Source organism: Oreochromis niloticus, linkage group LG14 (genome assembly GCF_001858045.2).
Source record: "Oreochromis niloticus isolate F11D_XX linkage group LG14, O_niloticus_UMD_NMBU, whole genome shotgun sequence".
Taxonomy (NCBI): domain Eukaryota; kingdom Metazoa; phylum Chordata; class Actinopteri; order Cichliformes; family Cichlidae; genus Oreochromis; species Oreochromis niloticus.
In genome coordinates, this window is record NC_031979.2 from 13,545,630 (window position 1) to 13,565,354 (window position 19,725).

The 19,725-nt window shown below is 39.5% G+C and overlaps 2 long non-coding RNA genes across 2 annotated transcripts in view; one reads left to right on the forward strand and one right to left on the reverse strand.

The window, feature by feature from the left end:
- The window catches only part of LOC112842196 (uncharacterized), a 28,897-nt gene extending 11,819 nt beyond the window's left edge, over positions 1–17,078 (forward strand). The window contains exons 2-3 of the long non-coding RNA XR_003213914.1: positions 16,210–16,378; positions 16,660–17,078. This is a non-coding gene — a long non-coding RNA (uncharacterized LOC112842196). The remainder of the gene's footprint in view (positions 1–16,209; positions 16,379–16,659) is intronic.
- A 508-nt stretch (positions 17,079–17,586) lies between these two features.
- Positions 17,587–18,852, reverse strand: LOC112842195 (uncharacterized). Its single transcript, XR_003213913.1, has 3 exons — positions 18,729–18,852; positions 18,588–18,653; positions 17,587–18,064 (listed from the first exon to the last, which is right to left on the reverse strand). It is a non-coding gene; the product is annotated as an uncharacterized LOC112842195 (long non-coding RNA).
- Between the last annotated feature and the right edge of the window lie 873 nt (positions 18,853–19,725).

Consider the following 19,725-nt stretch of genomic DNA (forward strand, 5'->3'; position numbering starts at 1 on the left):
TATGGCAGCAATTGCAGTAATTAAAAGGATGGATGTACACCGGGGAAACACAATGGTAGAACGCCTCTGAGAAAAAAGATCTTTCAATCTCTTTGGTAAATTTTAATTGATGTATGCTTTTATAATTCACTTGACAAGTATGTCCTGATGGAACACCACTGTCAGAAAGGAGATTATGTGGGTATACTCATTTGTTAATGATTTGTGACTGAGAAATCATCAGCCAGTGAGCATGAGGTTTCACTGCCACACCCACCTCTTTTCATCGCATCTGGCCAAAATAATAGAAACAAATATCCCACTTCTTTCTACTGCTTATTTCTTTCACTCTGAAATGGATCAGTGGTTACTCCTCAAAGTAGGGGTAAAATGTAGACAGGAATGGTATCAAAGTATAGGGAACTGATTTTTTGGGGATGTCTATTAAATTTGAACTACTGTTGATCACTTTAGCTATTGTGTATGTCTTTTTCCCACTCTATAACCCTCCTCTAAGTTCAAATAGGTATAATTGATAAAATAATTTTACAGTTTACAGACTGTGTGGCTCACATTTATGTGATCATTATGGTAATCATTACTTTGACCCTGTAATGGAAAAAAAGGATTTCTGTAATTGTCTAACATTTGTGTTTGTGAGAGAGAGACAGAGAGAGAGACGGGGACAGAGAGCCACAGACAAGCAGAGAGACAGAGATGAATGGAGTTTCTGGAATAAAATCTTAAGTTAAATGTCACACCTGTCTGTCACAAAACACACCTGCTCTCATTGACACTGTCGATGTCAGCCTGCTCTGACAGGCTGACATTTACACACCTGATCAGACTATTACACACGCGTATCACCACATGAGAACACATGCACAGACATGCACAAACATACATGTAGGTTTGAAAACAAGGCTACAAGATGAAACACCTACTGAAACTCAAAAAATTCAAATACTGTGAAAGAGTTTTTGTTTTTCATAATTTATTTCAAAAATGGCAAATGCTTATACATTTCACATTAATCACACATGAAGGCATTTTGAAGACATTTTTGTGAAATTAATCTCATGAAAATGTACTTAAAATCAGATTTCTAGTATCTCAAGTTAGAATATTTCCCAAAAACAATGAAAACTGCAAAGACCCAGATCATTTTGATCACTAAGGTCTCAGACACACAGGCCTACAGATCAGTTGGTAACCCATTGGCAACCTCTCATCTCGAGGGAAAAATGTGTACACAGTTTCTTGGCAAATTGTTGCTGGCTGTCGAAATCAGTTGCAAAAAAGGGTGCTCCATCAAAAACCTTGTCACTTGTGATTTCTTTGGTTGCTAGTAGATTATCACACTCACTTGTAGTTCACAAGGAAGACACCCACTTGTCTGGAAACATGTGCTAACTAACCACCATGTGGAAGTCAAACTTGGAAAAACTAGAAGCAAGGAATATTCAGATTCAAAGTACAAATTCTGCCTGAATCCAGTGGATTAAAAAGGTGAGGGCAAATGGGCTCCATTTCTAGTGTGTGCATAGGTGTGTGTGTGCATAGATAGATAGAAGAATCTAATAACTAGTTGTGCCACCCTTGGCAGCAAGAACTGCAATCAAGCATTTGCGAGAACTGGCAATGACTCTTTCACATCTCTGTGGAGGAATTTTGGCCCACTTTTCTTTGCAGAATTGCTTTAATTCAGCCACATTGGAAGGTTTTCGAGCATGAACACCCTATTTAACCCTCCGTACCCCACAGCTGCCTTGCATTTTCCCATAACAGCCGTGGCCGGCAGGCATCTTTCTACTACTGTTTGTGAATGAAAACATTCTTGTACACACTATATTTTAACATTTTTTAATAATATCAATGCTTAGCAGTGAATCAGCAATAAAAAAAATGGATATGTGACAAATATGTTTCTCAAATTTTACGTGTTTATTCCAGAATCACCTCAAATACTCTGGCTGGCATTTAACTAGTGAGTGTAAGCGGTCGGATAAGTGTTTGCATAATAATGTTGGTTTTGGAGTGTCCACAACTATTTACTCCAGACGAGGCTGTAAAACTGTGTGAAAGAAGTCTGATTAAAGTCGATTAGTCAGTGACCCACACACCTGTCCAATGACAATAATACTGAGGTGAATTATTTGAGTCATTTGCCAAAAAAGGCAAATGTGAGATGAGCCTTGTCAGTTTATATCAAAACTTGACTCAAAACAGAGATCAAGACCATCCAAATTGCAGTGAGTCTGTGTGAATTGTAACCTAAGTTTCGTGACAGCGTGGTCTTCTGCTGCTTGATATGTTTCATGACTCAATATGTCGACATTCTTTCATGCATATTGTGGAGCTATACTGTGGACATTCTATATGTATGTATAGGTGTAGGTGTGCATGTGTGCATGTGTGTGTGCACGTGCGTGTGTGTGTGTGTGCGTATACACACAATATGTACGCTGGCAATCAAAAGTTTGGACACACCTCATTTAATGTTTTTTCTTTATTTTTACCACTGTGTAGATTGTAGGTACATACGGGAGACATCAAATATATGAAGTAGGATGTATGGAATTGTGTAGCAAAGAAAAAATGATAAATAACTCTAAATATTTCTCATATTTTAGATTCTCCAAAGTAGTCACCCTTTGCTTCGTTGACAGCGCTGCAAACCCTTGGCCTTCTCTTTTTTTTTTTTTCTTTTTTTTTTAACCTGTCCCGTTTGGTTCTTTTGTCATCAGAATTATTGTCTAAAGGCGAAGAAAGATGCCCAACGGATTTACTTTACCAAATTGACCATCCCAGCCTTGCCGTAATGGTCTATTTGATTCACCTTTTATTGTTTATTTTATTTTCACTTGCTGAATACGGGACAGACTTGACTGGTGGAAAGAAAGGGGAGAAAGAAAGAGGGAAAAAAAAAAAAAAAACCTGAGAAGAGGGACGGGGAAAAAGGGCAAAAAACAAAAACCAACAGAATAAGCAGACAAAAAATACATATATCGATCACCTGGATCACCTGTTGAGAAAGAAAGAAGAAAGCAAGCAGAAGAAAACGAGAGTAATAAACAAGATCACAATGATATATGGGAATATGGCAGTAAATACTAAATATTAAACATTATTGTGCAGCACGTGAGATCGACAGCGCACAGTGTGCTTTGAGGTAGGAGCCAAAAAGGGTGTAGTTTGTGTGTGTGATCACCCGTGTGTGCACCTGTGAGCATGAACGCGCTTGTTTTTAAAAGGTTCCTTCATGTAATGATCTGCTAGAGGGTGTGGGGGGCCACTGCCCCGTCCTCCAGGGCATGAAGCAGGTATGGAGGAGATCAAAACTCCAGACATCCAGAGGCCCCCAGAACACAAGAGACCAAGGAAGACCAACAGAGGGGCAGCCACGCCACTATCCCAGAAAGAGCTGAGGAGAGTCCCAGATGAGGGGTCACTCAGCAGCCGCGGAGCAGAAGCCGGGGGGGGCTGCAGTGACGTGCCCGTGAGCTCCGCCGGCAGCCAGCTGTGCCTGAGTGACCGAGCCCCGGGCCGAGAGGCCAAGGGCACCCCATCCCCGAAGTGGCCCGAGCGAGCCCCAGGCTCCATGCCCCGATAAGCAGCCGCCAAGGAGTGAGCCGGTGGGTACCTGGGCGCCCACCCCCGGACACAAAGAACCACCAACGCACCGATGTCTGAGGGCGTCTGCCACCGGCAGGGGAAGTGGTGGGGGGAGATGGGCCTCCAAACCTTGGAGGGCCTGAGATGTCCCCAGAGAGGTGGCGTCTGATACCCAACCTGACATATAGACACAGACAAACAGGCACACACAGATACAAACATCTATTCCCACCCTCATGCTCTCATATACAATTACTCAACACTCACCCAACGTGGAGACAGACATAGAGAGACACTGTACACACAATCACACTCCCCAAGCGTACTCTAAGCCCCGGGTCTAGGTACCCTTGCCCCTGGAGGGGGAAACTGCGCCCAGACCCAGGTGGTGTTACCCTTTTCCCTGCGGTGGGGAGAAGCAGACTGCCCCGACTCCGCAGCAGCAGGGAGGCCCCACATTCCAGACCCCAGTCGGACGGCCAACTCCTCCTCCTAGCCCCCCCGCTCCAGCAGGCCGCAGAGAATGGGGGTGTGAGAAGACTCCAAACCTCCCTCCACCCGCTCATATGTAGTGTTGATGTATGTGTGTTCTAAGGTGCATTTAAAACCCAGGAGGGCATGGAGCTACCTGCCAGAGCAGCAGGTAAGCGTATAGCCCCTCCTGCTAGCCCTCAATGTCTACGTGTATTTAAAATTTAGAGGTGGGCAACGACGCCAGGGGTTCTCTCAATGAGCTTCATAATGTAGTTACCTGAAATGGTTTTTACTTCACAGTATGCCTTGTCTGGGTTCATTTTTGGAATTTCGTGCCTTCTTAATGGGGTGGGGACCATCAGTTGTATTGCGCAGAAGTCAGGTTGGTACAAAGCTGACAGCCCTAACAACTGTTAGAATTCATATTATGGCAGGAATCAATCAGCTAAGTAAAGAGAAACGACAGTACATCGTTCCTGAAGGTCAGTCTCCGATACGGTCCGAGTCTGAGTCACCAGCCTCAGAAATCGCAAGTTTAAAGCACATCAGATTAGTATGGAAGCCCGCTTCTGCCACACACAAAAAACAAACTTGAAATTTCGACATATTAACTCGCAATTTTGAGAAAAGTAACTCAAAATTTCAAGTTAGCTCTGCCAAAAAGTAATCTACGTGGAATGCTCACTCAAAACTGGATCACAACAAATTGGCACTTTCGAGAGTATGTTTGCTGATAGTAAAGTCTTGTGATTCAGCTAATAACACAAGGATTTCATCATTTGTGAAGTCACACTGAAAATAATTGTCAATTTGTGCATTCATGACTGGCTGTAATACTGGTAGCTTACCTGTAGCATTTGTAGCTGAGGGCTTCAGCTTCCGGGTAACAAGGAAATGACGTCATTCACGTAGATTACTGATTAACTCAAAATTTTGAGAAAAGTAAGTCAACATTTCAAGCTACTTTTCTCGAAATTTCGAGTTAATAAGTCAAAATTTCTAGTTATGGATACTTTTTTTTTTTTTTTTTTTAGTGGCAGAAACGGGCTTCCAGAGATTAGAGCCCAAATAAATGCCACACAGAGTTCCATTAGCAGACAAATCTCTACATCAGCTGTTCAGAGGAGACTGTGCGAATCAGGCCTTTATGGTCAAAAAACTGCTAAGAAACCAAATTTGAGTTCTTTGGTTCCACCTGCCTTGTCTTTGTGCAACATAGAAGAGGTAAATGGATGGTCTCTAGAGGGAGAGTTATCTGCGCCATATGGCCTGACCTCCGCAGTCACCTGACCTAAACCCAATCTAGATGATGATTCTGATTCAGTGAGAATCTACAATGTACATTGGTACAAAGATAAATGGTGAACTGGCACAGGTTAAAAAAAAAGGTAAGGTTACCCAAAACTGAAAAATAATGTACATTTCAGAAATATACATTGATTTTTTTCAGGGAACACACAGTGGGTTAACAATTTAAAGCTGTTCTGCAGCAATGAGGTTGCCTTGAAAGCTGGTGCTACTAATTCCTACAGGTGTTCCAACTTTTGTGGAATACTTACAACCCCCTCGGTCTGCGTAAAAGCAGTGTTGGAACACACTGTGGTACCATACCCTCGTGAGCAACAGTTGAACACTGTTGTGTTGCAGAAAGTAGTGTCTTGCTACAAAAATAGTGAGAAAAAGGCAATTAACAACAGAAGAGAGACATCATGACACTTAAAAATGTGGGTCTTTTGTACATTGGAACTGCAAAGAAAGTCAAGGTGTCAGTGAGTACAATTTCCTTCACCATCAAAAGGCACTATGAGTGAAAGCAAAGCAACCTAGTGCCACACATTTCTGGGAATTTCTGTAACAGATTTTGGAAGAATTTTCTGAAGAATATTTGATTTCTATTGTAGAAAGAATGCCACGGGTGTGTTCAGGCTGTTATATCTTCCAAAGATGGCTACTTTGATGTGTCAAAAATTTTGAATACATTTTGGTCTATAAATTGATTCCGTGATTTCTTTTTTAACTCTAATTGCTTATTTGTGCTATGCTTTCATTTCAGAGTGCAATGAGACATTAAATTGCATAATTTTAAATGGAAAAATGGAAAAATTGGGGTGTTATAAAACTTTTGACCGGTAGTGTACACAAACACATGCAAATTAAGACACTAAAATTTGAGTGACACCATCAGCAATTTCAAAAAGAAATTATTTAAGTGACAAATATATTGTTCAGTGGCATTATACGATGGATAGACATTACCCACACGCAGTAGTGTTCATTAGAGGGTTGCAGTAGGGCAGATGCTGCAGCCTGTTGGCTGGATCCCACTGCTCTCAGGTGTATGTCTGGCTCAACAGCTGTGTCTCTGGCAGCATGGTGAACAGTGGGCACAGGCTGGAGTTGGCTTCACAGAGGTCTAAGCTGGCACTAAGCTGCTAAACCAATGCTGAGGGAAGTTCCCTCTTGGGATTGAAATTTTGTTTTACTATCAAATGAATGTGCTGTGGACCTCTTGTCTTTTGTACTTCGTTTGGCTAATGCTTATTAAGCAGAAGTTCTGTGTTTTATACATACATTTGCATATATATAATATAGTTTGTGTGTGTCCTTATTCTTATATATTGAAATTATTGTTATTATTGTAAATATATATGTATTATTATAAATTTCTGTTCATTAAAAAATCATATGAGATGTCATCTTTCATTTCATATGTTCTTACATTCTCCCAATGAGAAAGACAAAGAAAACAAAAAATAAATCAAACTGCTTTTATTGTCATACTGTGATAGTCAAAGGTTAAATTATTTGGTCCAAATTATCTCTCAAAGAGTACCTTCACTTTCTTCATGGAATTATTCTTTATTGGTAAAACTAATTACATTTCATATTAAAATGCATGGCACATTTGCAGAATACCATAGGGTTCATCTTTATATAGTACATATACCGAATATGCTATAGATTCCATTTCACTGTAAAAACAAACAGAAAGGCATTTGTAATGCACGAAGAATGATGCAATTTCAGTAGCATATTGCTTTTCTTAATGACTGCTAGCCTTTCACTGTCTCCCAGCGACTCTCTGCAATAACAATGTACCCTCAACCGCCATGTTTTGCTATATACAGACTATGTGTGTATGTGTGACAACCACAGAAGAACAGGTTCATAAGTGTAAAGCATATGAATATATAAACAGCACAGCTATCTGCCTTCTATTGGGGGACATCAAGGTTTAAAATCTTCCAACTACACAGGGTCTCAGGTCAACCTGGGACTGCATTACACAGTTTAAAATTCAGTTATGCACTTATCACCTTGGTGTTTCTCATATTCTTTCTTTAACAAAAATCTTGTATTATAATGCTAGCAATGAAAAAAAGAGTTTTGTTTATAGCAGGCACTCTTAGATTGCATCCACTAACATAAGTTGTTTTAATAATAAATTATATAAATTAAATTACAAATTATAAATAAGCTGAATTACATTGTAGAGGGCAATGTTGTCATTTCTATTTTGATTGTTTTTAGTAACAGTGTTGTCTTATTGCCTGTCTTACTACTATACAGTCTGTATACAGTAAGTCCAAAACTTCTGTTCCATTTCAGTCGATTCACTCTGTACAACACATATATTATGGGATATCACACCCCTGCGTGTCCTGGCTGAAGACACCTCTATTCACGCATATGACCTGTGATGATATATGTGCAACCCAACTTGCATATATACCCCTGTTATCACAGCCATCCCTCCGTTCTTACATTCTTAACTTTGCAAAGAACACCTCTTAGAGTTGGGATAGCTAAATACTGCTAGTTAGCTTTGCTGTCGGCCAAATTGAAGTTAGCTTAACTGCTTTTCTTGGTGTTTCCCTGGAGTGGAAACACCAAGGCTGGAGAGGTGTTTTGTAACCAGCTCCGGCGCTCGACCCTGGAAAGTGGTGGCTTTTGTGGAGAAAGTGATGGGACAGATGGCTGTGTTATGATGTGACCCTCTCCTCTCTAAGTGTTGATTAATGTGAACACTATGGCTGACCTCCACTTTCTATAACATGGTTTAACTTGATCTGCCTCCTCAGATTGACTTAACAATCCCAGTCTGATGCCGATATGACCACCTAGCTGCTGCCCTGTGCAATTGTTGAAGTAACTCCTCCTCCTCCTAACTACATGTTTGCTCTTGAACATAGCTTTGGAGATGATATCAGCAAGGAAACACTAGCACCTGGTCATGTTGCCAGTAGTGAGACCTGTTAGGAAATTGCTTAGAATTTCCTCTAGGGAGCCTCTTCCAGAGCACAGAAATCACACTTACTTTAACCATAAACCCTGGTGCCACATGGCCACCGATCTTTTTGGCCTTTATTCCCAGACACTAGATTGGGCCTTTTCTTGCAAGGGCTACCATAGGGTACTTCCATCTTTATATAGTATATTGAATATGCTCTCTTCCAGTGTATTTTTCCCTCTCTTCTTCTCAAAGTACTCCTTCCAACTTCTCACATTCGTCATCTCTATCCTTAACCACCCTGACCTGCTGTACATCCTTTCCAGGTCAATCGTCCTGGCTACCCAATGGATTCAAGTCCATTTCTTCTTCCTTAGTGTCCGCTCTTACATACAACTATAAGCCTTTTCCTTTGCCACCTCTCTAGGCTGCACACTTAGTCAGAGAGATGAAAAATGTAGACAAGAGTACTGGGAGGCTAGCTGCACTTTTTCTTTACTAAGCTCTTATTTTGAATACCTTCCAGTACTTTCTTACTCCACTACCAAGTCTCCTTGTCCTATTTCCTTTTTGATGTATGGGTATTTTCAACTGATTCACTCAGGTGTAATCTCAGATGAAGCTATCATAAACCAGCTCAACTGGTGAGAAAATCAACTCAAGAGCAAAACCAAACAAGAACTACAGAGAATGATTATTCTTATTATTTTGAAAGAGGGGATAGATAAGAATTAGTCCAGATAAGATTTTCTAGAGGATTGCAACGAGAATCTGTCCGCAAAGAGAGAATTGCGGGTCCTTATTCAATGTCTGACAGGAAAAAATTCTCAGAGGGGGGCCAATGAGGTCCACTGGTCTGTGTTACCATGGAGAAAGGAGCCATTAGAGGATAAGCAGGCAGGTCAATGAGGTGAGTAACCAAAGAGTATTTGGCCAGCTCTAACAAAAGCAGGTGAAGAATTGAGGTACAGGAATCCACTTCTTGCAGCCAAGGGAAGAATCCAAACTTGGAACACCAGTAGAGATGACATTAATACACAGGGGAAGCAAGGAGCACGAGCAACTAAACTGAGCCTGGTTGCTACTCTATAGAGGCAGATAATCTGGCAGAGACTAGATGGCAGAGCTGCTCTATTTATATTGCTGCTGATGAGATTGATGAGACACAGGTGATATGGCCTGGAAGTGGAAAGGCTTCAAGCTCCACCCAGAGGGGTGGAGAAGACCTATTTAACCCATCTTGGCTGAGGGGAAAACACACAGACAGTGGGAGACTATGACAGAAGCTAAACCTACTTACATAGGTATGTTATTTAGAAGCAAAGACTATTATACACTATATGGGGCTAAGGTCACCACTCTCTGAATTATGAGAATGCTTCTAAGACACTTGTAGCATGAACACTTTTTGATTACATTTTTAACATTTATATTGTGGATTTTGCTGTGATTATGCATTCCACTTGTTTTAGTCTGTGTGTGTGTGTGCCAAGTGTAAGTGACAGAAAACTTGGCTTTAGTTTATGCCAGTGTGTGCATATTTGGTGTATCTGTTTGTTGTTTTAGAGTGTGTTTTAGGAGTAAGAGAGAGTGGCTATCCCACACCCCACCTGCCTTTAGCTATGTTCTGGATCAAACATTCCATCTGCTCACTACCATCCTGCTGTGTCCTGCAGCAGGTACACTTACACACACTCTCTCTCTCTCACACAGACGCAGTTTCTACTCTTCCCCCTCCCACCCACCACAAGATGCGCACACTCTAAGTGATCCCAAAAAACCAATGTGTATACACACGTGCTCACACACTTGCGGTTGTCAGTCACAATGCCACTCCATGCAGAGTGACAGTTGCAGATTGGTAGCCAAACCTAGCCAAAGAACCAAAGCCTAGGCATGGGAGGATATACGCATACATACAGTATAAAAATGCACACAAACATTCGACCAGTACCAGTCCAGCTGTCGATGAGCAATGACTCAAATGCAACTAGCCTATCTCAAGGCTCTCGAGATGAATATCCCAATCTCCACACAAAGCAGAAATCTGAGCTCATCAAATCCACAACATCAAGCTTGTTCCCCTATCTGTGCTCTGACAGAAAGATGGACAGTTCCACTAGCCAAGTGGAAATGAGGATAAACAAATTATGCCATTCACCTAGTCTAATAATAGCTACTTTCAAGTACATGCCAGCGTCAACAGCCTGCATTATTCATATAATATAATGATGCCATAATATCAGGTGGATAATGTCTGAGACAAAACAGAATTATCTAGTCTGATCACCCAATGAATCCCAGAACTAAAATGATGAATAAATGTCTCTGTAATGTGTGAATAATTGCCTATTAGAGTTAGAGAGTAAGCTAGAAGGAAGTGAATAGAGTGTGCCAATTTATCCCTATTATATATTCTGTATTTATATATGTGTATATATGGTATATTTATGCTCATATCCTTACTCTCATTCACCTTTATTGTATCTGTAACATGCAACTTCTGTCGGTGCTGTGCTACTGGAAACTGAATTTCCCGGAGGAACCCACCCGAGGGATTAATAAAGTTTCATCTAATCTAATCTAATATGTTTACTATTCTTCTCTAAAAACAGAGCACATTTAAAGTCCCTAGAGTATATAGTTCAGTATTTCAGATTTAACCTTGGAACTGGGCGTCTCTGGTCCCATTTAGTGACCAAACACTATGAAATTGTTAATGGTCTCAATTTGGTCAAATTACCTTTTAAATATGCTGAAGTAATTTTGGCCCTTATTTTCTTGCAACAATATTTTCGCATACTATAGCTATATAAACACATGTAGCAGGGATTTTTTTTAAAATAATACTTATAGTCTTTAAAAGGCATTTGTATAGTTGTCATGTACAAGCCCTTGTCCTTGTGCATTGCTTCCTATATAAGATAACATTTATGTTAACTTAAACCTAACGTTTTGTGGTTTTTGCTTATGAAAACACGATGATAAGGCTGATTTAGTTGAGAAATTGACTGGAGGGATTAATGGGGACAATGTTCATGAGGAATGGTTAAATTACTGGATGGATGGATAGATAGGAAGGGTGGTTTGAATTAAGGATGGGTAAAAGGGAGAAACTGAGGGGCAAATTGAAAGAGAAGATTAGTCCCTGATGGGAACCACTGTGGATTTCCCATCTGCTGTGCATCTTTTAACCTTGCATGCCCCAGCCTAAAATAGATTAGTTTGCAATGTTTAATGCATGTAGATGTGCATTATGAAGACGGAAAAAGCAACAGAATGGGGGGGGAAAAAACAGAGAGAAAGGCAATGCTTATTTTGTTTATTTGCATACATTTGCAAAAGAATGTATTTGCACAGAGAGATACCTACATATGCATTCAAATACATCAATATTGGCATAGCAGTGATGTGTTAGTGAACCTGTGCACGCACAGTTTTGTTCTGGTTAGTCAGTTGTTGCCTGCACACTGCCCTTGCCTCATGGCGAGGTTAAGCGCAGAGCATTAGAACCAGGCAGTCTCATTACATTATAAGATGAGTAATGCTTGGCAGTGGCTGCCGCAGTTCAACTTTACTGTTAGTGCTGTGTGCCCTCATTATCTCTGCCGTCGTTACGGCTCTCATTGCCACTGAAAGCGTCATCATTTTCATAAATGCAATCACATGTAGATGCTTTTCTCCCCATAGTATGAAATCATAATCATTTCTACAAGTTACTTCTTGTAATTACTAATCATAATTGTAGTCATCCTCTTTTATGCTAGTCATCTTTTTTCTCCCTGTCACCTTCATTACATTATGCACCCCCTCCCAAACCACTCCCTGTAACATTTAAGCTTCTGTAATACAAATCTCATGCAGTGTTTGTAAGTTCAGTTTCATTCTGTTTCAGACATAGTAAAATAGACCTCTAATTAAAACTAAATGACTTTCATGGTTCATATCTTCGACTCTCAACTGAATGTAACTGTGATCTCTGTTTGACCTATGCCATCCATATTAGCTCAGTTAAATTAAAGTTAGCACATCACAGCTAAATTCCTCTGCAAACCAATCAAGTTCAGATCACATCAATGTTTGTCAAGATTTGACTTTTCAAAGTAAAATCTTACAACTTTAGGCTGTTAGACGTGTGTGAAAGTGTATCCTACTGCTTCATTTGTTGCAATGTTATTAATGTTATTAATATGTTTTATTCTTGTGTTTTGAATATTGGACTGATTGAGTGCCCAAGACATACAGTATTCCTTCTGAAAGGTTCCCTTATAAATAAAATCAGCAGTCAACCAATATACACAGTGAATACACCAATATTCTTGTAGCACAAAATGTGTGCTCCGGGTTCAAATTTAATTACTTTCACACTGACTGTTTTCTCAAAAACTAACCTCTTTGCTGAAACATTTCCTGTGGCCATGTCTACCATTTCCACTCTGCTTGTCTTGTAATTTACAAATGCCGCTTTGGTCGCTTGGAGAATTTAGCAACATGACGTGACAATTTTCCCAAAAACATGAAAAGCCACTAAGTTTCACAGAGAGTGTTATCCCCTATTAAAGATGTACAATTTTAGAGGGGAGCAGAAGGCTTTTGCATATCTGATCATCTCCCTGCAGAAAAATGGTAATGTTTTTATGAGTGTGATGAATATTTTAACTTTTGAGGCAATTACATGACTCTAAATGAGAAGTGTACTTCAGCTAAAATAAAATATGCACGAGCAGTGAAAGACATGATGAGCAGTGCCAAAGAAGTGACATGACTGACGTAAATGCCTCTAATGTGCCCTTTGTTAATTGTCCTTACATTGTGTCTCACTGTTGCCTTGTCTGTACTTTATACAAGAACAAATTGTAACTTTTGGCAATTTCTTTCTTTTCAATGTTTCTTGCTCTGTTACCCCTGTTGGAGAAACAAACGTTAACAGGGAAAAAAGTCAAGTGAAAATCACAAAAGAAAAACCTACTCAGAATTAATTGCAATTTAGAATTCTTGCACATTCAAATAATGAACTCAAACTTATCACCTCCAATTATTCTCTTTCAGTAACTGGTACTGATTAGACATGCACTGTAGAATATATACGCAATGGACAGTGGTGAGGAAGAAGAAATATCACTGAAGATCAATGCCCTTTACGGTTCTCTCATTGGCAGATAGAGAAAGTGGCTAGCATAATTAAATCCTACAAGTGGCAAGAAATGCCAGGCTAGAAGGACAGCACAGAGACTCTGATTATGGAAGCACAAGAATAGGCCCTAAACACTAGATCCACAGAGGCAGGAGTCTACTACAGCTGACGGGACCCAAGTTGCAGGCTGTCCAAAGGTGCCCTGGGGACAGCCCAGCACATAGCAGTAGAATGTAAGATACAAGCTGGGATAGCATACACTGAGAACCATAACAAAGTGGCTGGCATAGTGTATAGAAACATCTGTGCTGTTTATGGATTAGAAATTTCCCAGTCCAGATGGAATATATGCTATGGTTGAGAACATCAGACCTAAGATCCTGTGGGACTTCAAGTTCTACAATGACAAGCAGTTGTTGGCTATCCCACCAGACGTAGCGGGGGCTGACAAGGATCAGAACAAGGCAATTGTGACAGACAGACAGACAGACAGACAGACAGACAGACAGATAGATAGATAGAGGTTACCTTTTTTCTTCAAAAAGTCTAGCACACACACAAACACACACTACAGAAGCAATATCATTTCACTCTTTCTGGGTTTGTGACCCATGGGGTTCTTTGCTAACCCACCTGTCACTCAAATCTGCAGCAAACAAAAAAAAACCTCAACAAAGTATTGAGTAAGCAGTTTTCTATTCTGCTGACCACAATGCCCCTGCACTAAGGCCAATAAGATTGGGATAAGATACTGGATGGACGCTCACAAGTATGCCCAACCCTGTGTATGCCTGTGGGAATGTGTGTGTGTGTGCAAAAGAGAGTTGGTCTTTCAGAGAGAAAAAAAGAGATGGAGCATATTGTTTGCGAGGACACAGACACACATAGCAAAACATACGCCTCCTCACTGTATTGTGAAGTCATGATATTTGTTTTGTAGGTGGTTATAGTGGATTTATTTTCTTGAGTTTGCAGGGTTGAGGTATTATCATAATCTGGGTCAAAGCCTATGAATGAGGATGTGGATGCATGTTTTACTGTTCTCCCCAAAGACTACAGCACAGCCCAGTTCATAAATAATTCACTTGACAACAAGTGTCTTTTCACAAAGCTGTAGTGAGAGAAGCATTTGCAGACAGATGACAAAAGCTCACAAAACAGGCTCTCTTCAAGGCAGATAAAAAGGGCAGGGGTCTTGCTAACACTGGGTCCTAAAAATGAATACATAATTCCCATGCAGAAGGAAACAAGAGTGTTTTAATTTCTAAATTACACTGTCAAATATGGGGCCATGAAGTTGACATTACAAGATAGTTCTTCACTACATCATAAGTTTCAAAAAAGTGGCCAAAAAACAACAAAAGGTCACTCATAACCTACAAAATTACATTATTTTTGTTATTTATAGCTCATAAGATGAAGTGGTGTTTTCGGAGTTTGGAGGGATGACATTAAAGGTGTTTGAAATGTACTTGCAAAGCAATGGCACCGAACTCAGGGCAGTTTTGCACACTGTGTCTCAGTCTGTGTTCTGTCACAGAGATAAGAGATACGTTGTGTTGAGGCTGAAATAAATGAGGGACCTGATGAAGTATGTCATCTATACACAGAATCAATATTGTTTTTGGCATCAATAAAACTATATCAATACATTACTTGGGTTTTATTTGAGTGTGGGTCCAGCTGTTGTGTGTTTGTGTGTTTATGATTATGTGAAGGTATAAAAAATAGTGCCTATTACTGAAAAAGCAAGCATTTTCTATCTGCACCAAGCTGCATGTCTTAGTTTTTTTTAATATATATATATAACTATTAGATCTTTGCCCACATTAAAAAATAAATAAGAAATAATAAATAAAGGAGAGATTTTCCGAGCCTTCTCTTTACAGGGTATAATTTTATTCTAGCTACAATACATTATTTTTAAATTTAAGCTGTGAAGAGAATGGAACTGTCTGGAACAAGATGTACAGTAGAAATAATAGATATTTCCTGTTATTTTGTAGATATAACATGGTCTTCCTGCAAACATGTAGCACTGACTTTTCTTAGTCTCTGTAAGTGCATGCTTGTGTGCAGTGAAATTAAGGTAATAAACTCCACACTTCTAAATCATATCTTGGAAACGACAGCAAGTCATCACAAAAAAAATGTTCTTAATGGAAGAGGCAAGGTCATGACACCTGCAAATTCACATCTGATCAAAGCACACTGAATGTACACATGCACACACACACACACGCACACACACACACACACACACACACACACACACACGTACACAACTGTCTAAAAGATTTATAGATCATTGAGGGCAGCCCACTGCATGCAGGTCCTTGATCTATCCATGTTTGTGTCTGGTTCATGATGGCCTGGACAATCTCAAAACTAATGTTTTAGTTAGAATATCTTGTATTTGCACCATGTTGTTTTGTTTTTTTTGTTTTTTCAGAGGACTTGTGGCCCATGTGACTCATGTAACAACATATAGGGTGTCTTGTTTTGATAAAGTGTCTCACATCCACATGATACTCAGTAGTTAAAAGAAAGTAAAAGTTAAAAGAAAAGTAGCCCACAAGTCAAAATACAACTAAAATCACAGGTCCATTAGGTTTAAGAGGAATGGATGTAAAATTGTTTGTTTCAGTTAGAGTATGAACGGTGGGGCTGCATTAATGCCCAATGTAAGATAATTAAGGACTATTTTTTCAAAATATACAAAATACCACTTAAATAGAAATAATGCATTTTTATGTGACGTTGTTTTGCCTGACAGGTTTATATACCCTGACCATGCAACCATATGACAGACTGGGAACCTATCCAATGTGTTCCCTGCCTTTTGCCCTATGACACCTGGGAGTCATATGGATGGATGAATGTTCCATAACAATCCATCTCCTTCTGCTACAAGTCAAACAGGACATTCTTCAGGACTGCTTCAGGTAACAAAATGTATTTAAACCAGGAATACAAAGAATAAAACATGCTGAATTCTAGGATCTGAATGCATGGAAATGGTCAAACTAAATAAATCAGGGCGATATATGATGAGTAATGTGGTATTAGACTAATATCTTTCTTTGGGTGGAGTATTTCATGCTATTTAATCTGAAAAATTTAACAGAACTTCATAGGTTGTTGTGTTATATCTATTCTAGAATAGATATAACACAATTGTGAAGACAGAATCATGAAACACTCCAAAATGATGACTGTCCAACAGGATCTAACAACACATGAAAGAAGGAGCCAGAAACACAACAGTACATAGGCGAGAGATGGAAGTTTCCATCTGAAATGCACTTGCAGATTACAGAGTTAGTAGCGAAATGCCAGTCAATACTGCGTGCATGAGTGGAAAACACTTCAGGTAGGAGTATAAATGTGTGTACATGTACATACGTTTGTCTTTGCTTGAGTTTGCATGCACCATAGTGTTTTAGGTGAACCCCATCTCTCATGCCTGGAGGCCTCTGTCATTGTCACTTCGGTCCATTCCATATTTCTCCTGCCTATGCACCTGGGACGTTTTATTTTATTTGCCTGCCATAGACCAAGGTCTGGATGATTGATGGACCCACATCAGCCACTCTCTGCCCATTTATCAAGTAGCCGGTGTTCAGGGCAGGTAAAAAGCTTTCTCTCTCTCTCTCTCTCTCTCTCTCACACACACACAAACACAAACACACACACACGTGATACTTAAAATTTACAAGTTCAACCTAAACCCATGAAGATTTAAATCGAATACTGAAGGTAACACTGAATGTATTTCTGGTTAAATCAGAATTAGTCTTTTAACAGTTGAGCTAAAATACCATTTATTTGTTTATGAGTATGCGTACTCATACATTTGTTATGGTAGAATTCAGGTTCACTTACAAATGCATGCCTGTGTATGAGCAGTCTGTCTGTCAGTGGCTGGCAGGGCTTGATTGGACAGGTAATCTGGCATCCCGGGCATTTTCCCGGTGGGCTGACTCCCTTTTGGGCTGATGGGCCGGCCTGAAAGGCTGCTGTGCACAGACTGTACAAGCACTGACAGCAGCCCATTCGTTAATTCTCATTACTGACACTGGATTGTCCAATCAAATCTCTTAATGCGACCGGCCCCTCCCCTACCTTTGCTGCGTGCTCATGCAGCTGTAACACCTGCTTAGTATAGTAAGGTTAAGCTTATCGACTAGATTCGAGAGGAGTAAAATAAATTTGAGAGAACTGAGTGTTGAACAGCCGGCAGGTTTATTACAATGTTACAATGGTGCAATAACCCAATGTAAACAACATAGAAAACTAACAGAAGATCAACAGAGAAGAGCGCTCTTTTGAAAATAACAACCAAAATAAAATAAAATAAAATGAGTAGTCTCTTTAGACCTGACTCCTGATGAGCAGGATATTGTGAGTTCAATAGTTTTTCAGAGAACGATCCGTATGGAGTAAGTAGTTTTTGCTCTTGCTTATCTGAAATCCTGCGATTTGAAGTAATTCAGTCTGTAGATCTACTCCTGCATCCAGAACAGCTGGCCACACTGCTTTTGGATTTGCCAAGAGTTTTCACAGGGTCTGGCTCGCCATCCATATCCAGAACCACTTCGGGATCAAATCCAGGATCACAAAAAACCAGTCTGCACATACAGTACAGAGCAATACACAAAATAGTTCTTAACAGTTTTTCTAAATAAAATGAGATCTCATAAAGTTTTCAAAATCAAGTAGACTGTTGTTTTAACATTGTTCTGTCTCTATGAATTCAATCTGTACTGCTTTACAGCATTACAATCAATTGTATTTATATACCCCTTTTTAAGGCATATGTAATCACATCATGAAATGTTTGTAATGTAACTAGTTTTAAATAACCTATTTACATGAATTAACCCATAACTGAAATGACAAAGTGCAGAAAAAGCACTGAACAACATTCATGGCTAAAAGAAAAGTGCATCCTGCATTAGTTTTGCGCATTTGTGAAGATGCCCAATCAAATAGACAATAAAATAAAATACGACACCCCATTTCACACACAATTCAAGTACTCCGACTGGTTTTAGCTTTCTTAGACAATACAGAATTCACACTGTTGCAGTATTTACCACATGTAAAATTAGCATAGGTTTTCCTGCTAACTTATCATCTTTAGTAACTCACCGGAGTTCCCATGAAACAAACACACGCTCCACCTGGTTTGGTCGAGAGCAAAACACATAAACGGCTCTGAAAAGTACATAACTTTAAGTTAGATACTGTTAAAGGTACTTTTTAACACTTATTTTATATCAAAAGACTCACTGTGTAGCTTGTTGATTGCTCTCGGTGTCTTGCTCCGTTTTGTCTAGCTCGGAAATAATAAACCAAGGCAAAAACAAAAAATACTAGTAACCATGTCTATAGGGGTTACACAGCTCATAGAAAAAGCTTAGTGTGGAAGAAGTGGAGAGAAGGTGGATCTGAAAAGCAGAGAGAAAACAATAAAAAGAAACTAAAAATAAATGCAGCAAAATGTGCCAAATTAACCGTTTGCTGTCAGGGCTGCTGCTGCACTTTGAACAGCAGTACCAGCAACAACTAGTAGCCAGGCCTCACAGTCACAGGAGACAGCTGCTGCTAGCACCAGCTGTGGAGAAGTGAGTAACAGGCAGAGGACAATGAAATTAACCTGGTAAGAAAATAGATCAAGGAGTATAATTACGAAAGGAGAGATTCAAGTAAAACAAATGGCTACTTTGACAATGCGCTATTGCTAATAGCTAAAGTAAAATAGCTAAACCTTTTAACTGTCACATGCTGCAGTGTAACTAACCCAACAACAACTGTACTAACCTGATTAAAACCAGTTTCAATATCCAATACCAAACAAAATGAAATATGTGTATGCATATATATATATATATATATATATATATATATATATATATATATATATATATATACACATATATGTGTGTACATATATATATATATATATATATATATATATATATATATACACACATATATGTCCCTGCCCTGGTGGCAGGGTGTCAAGGTAAATTATTATTATGCTGTGTGGGCCAAAACCTTGATTAGGGTTAGCCAAGTAGTTACCTGGTTATGCTTAAGGTTACAGTAATTCGCCAGCAATTGAATCTAAATTAGTGTAATGCTTCTTGGAGGCACTGGAATACAATCTGTGCCTGTGTATTTTCATGTGAACTGGACAGACTAAATTTTACTGTGCGAGTGCCAAAACATGCTGCTTAATTTGGAGTCTTGCAGAGCTGGAATAGATAATAGCATCACTATTCTA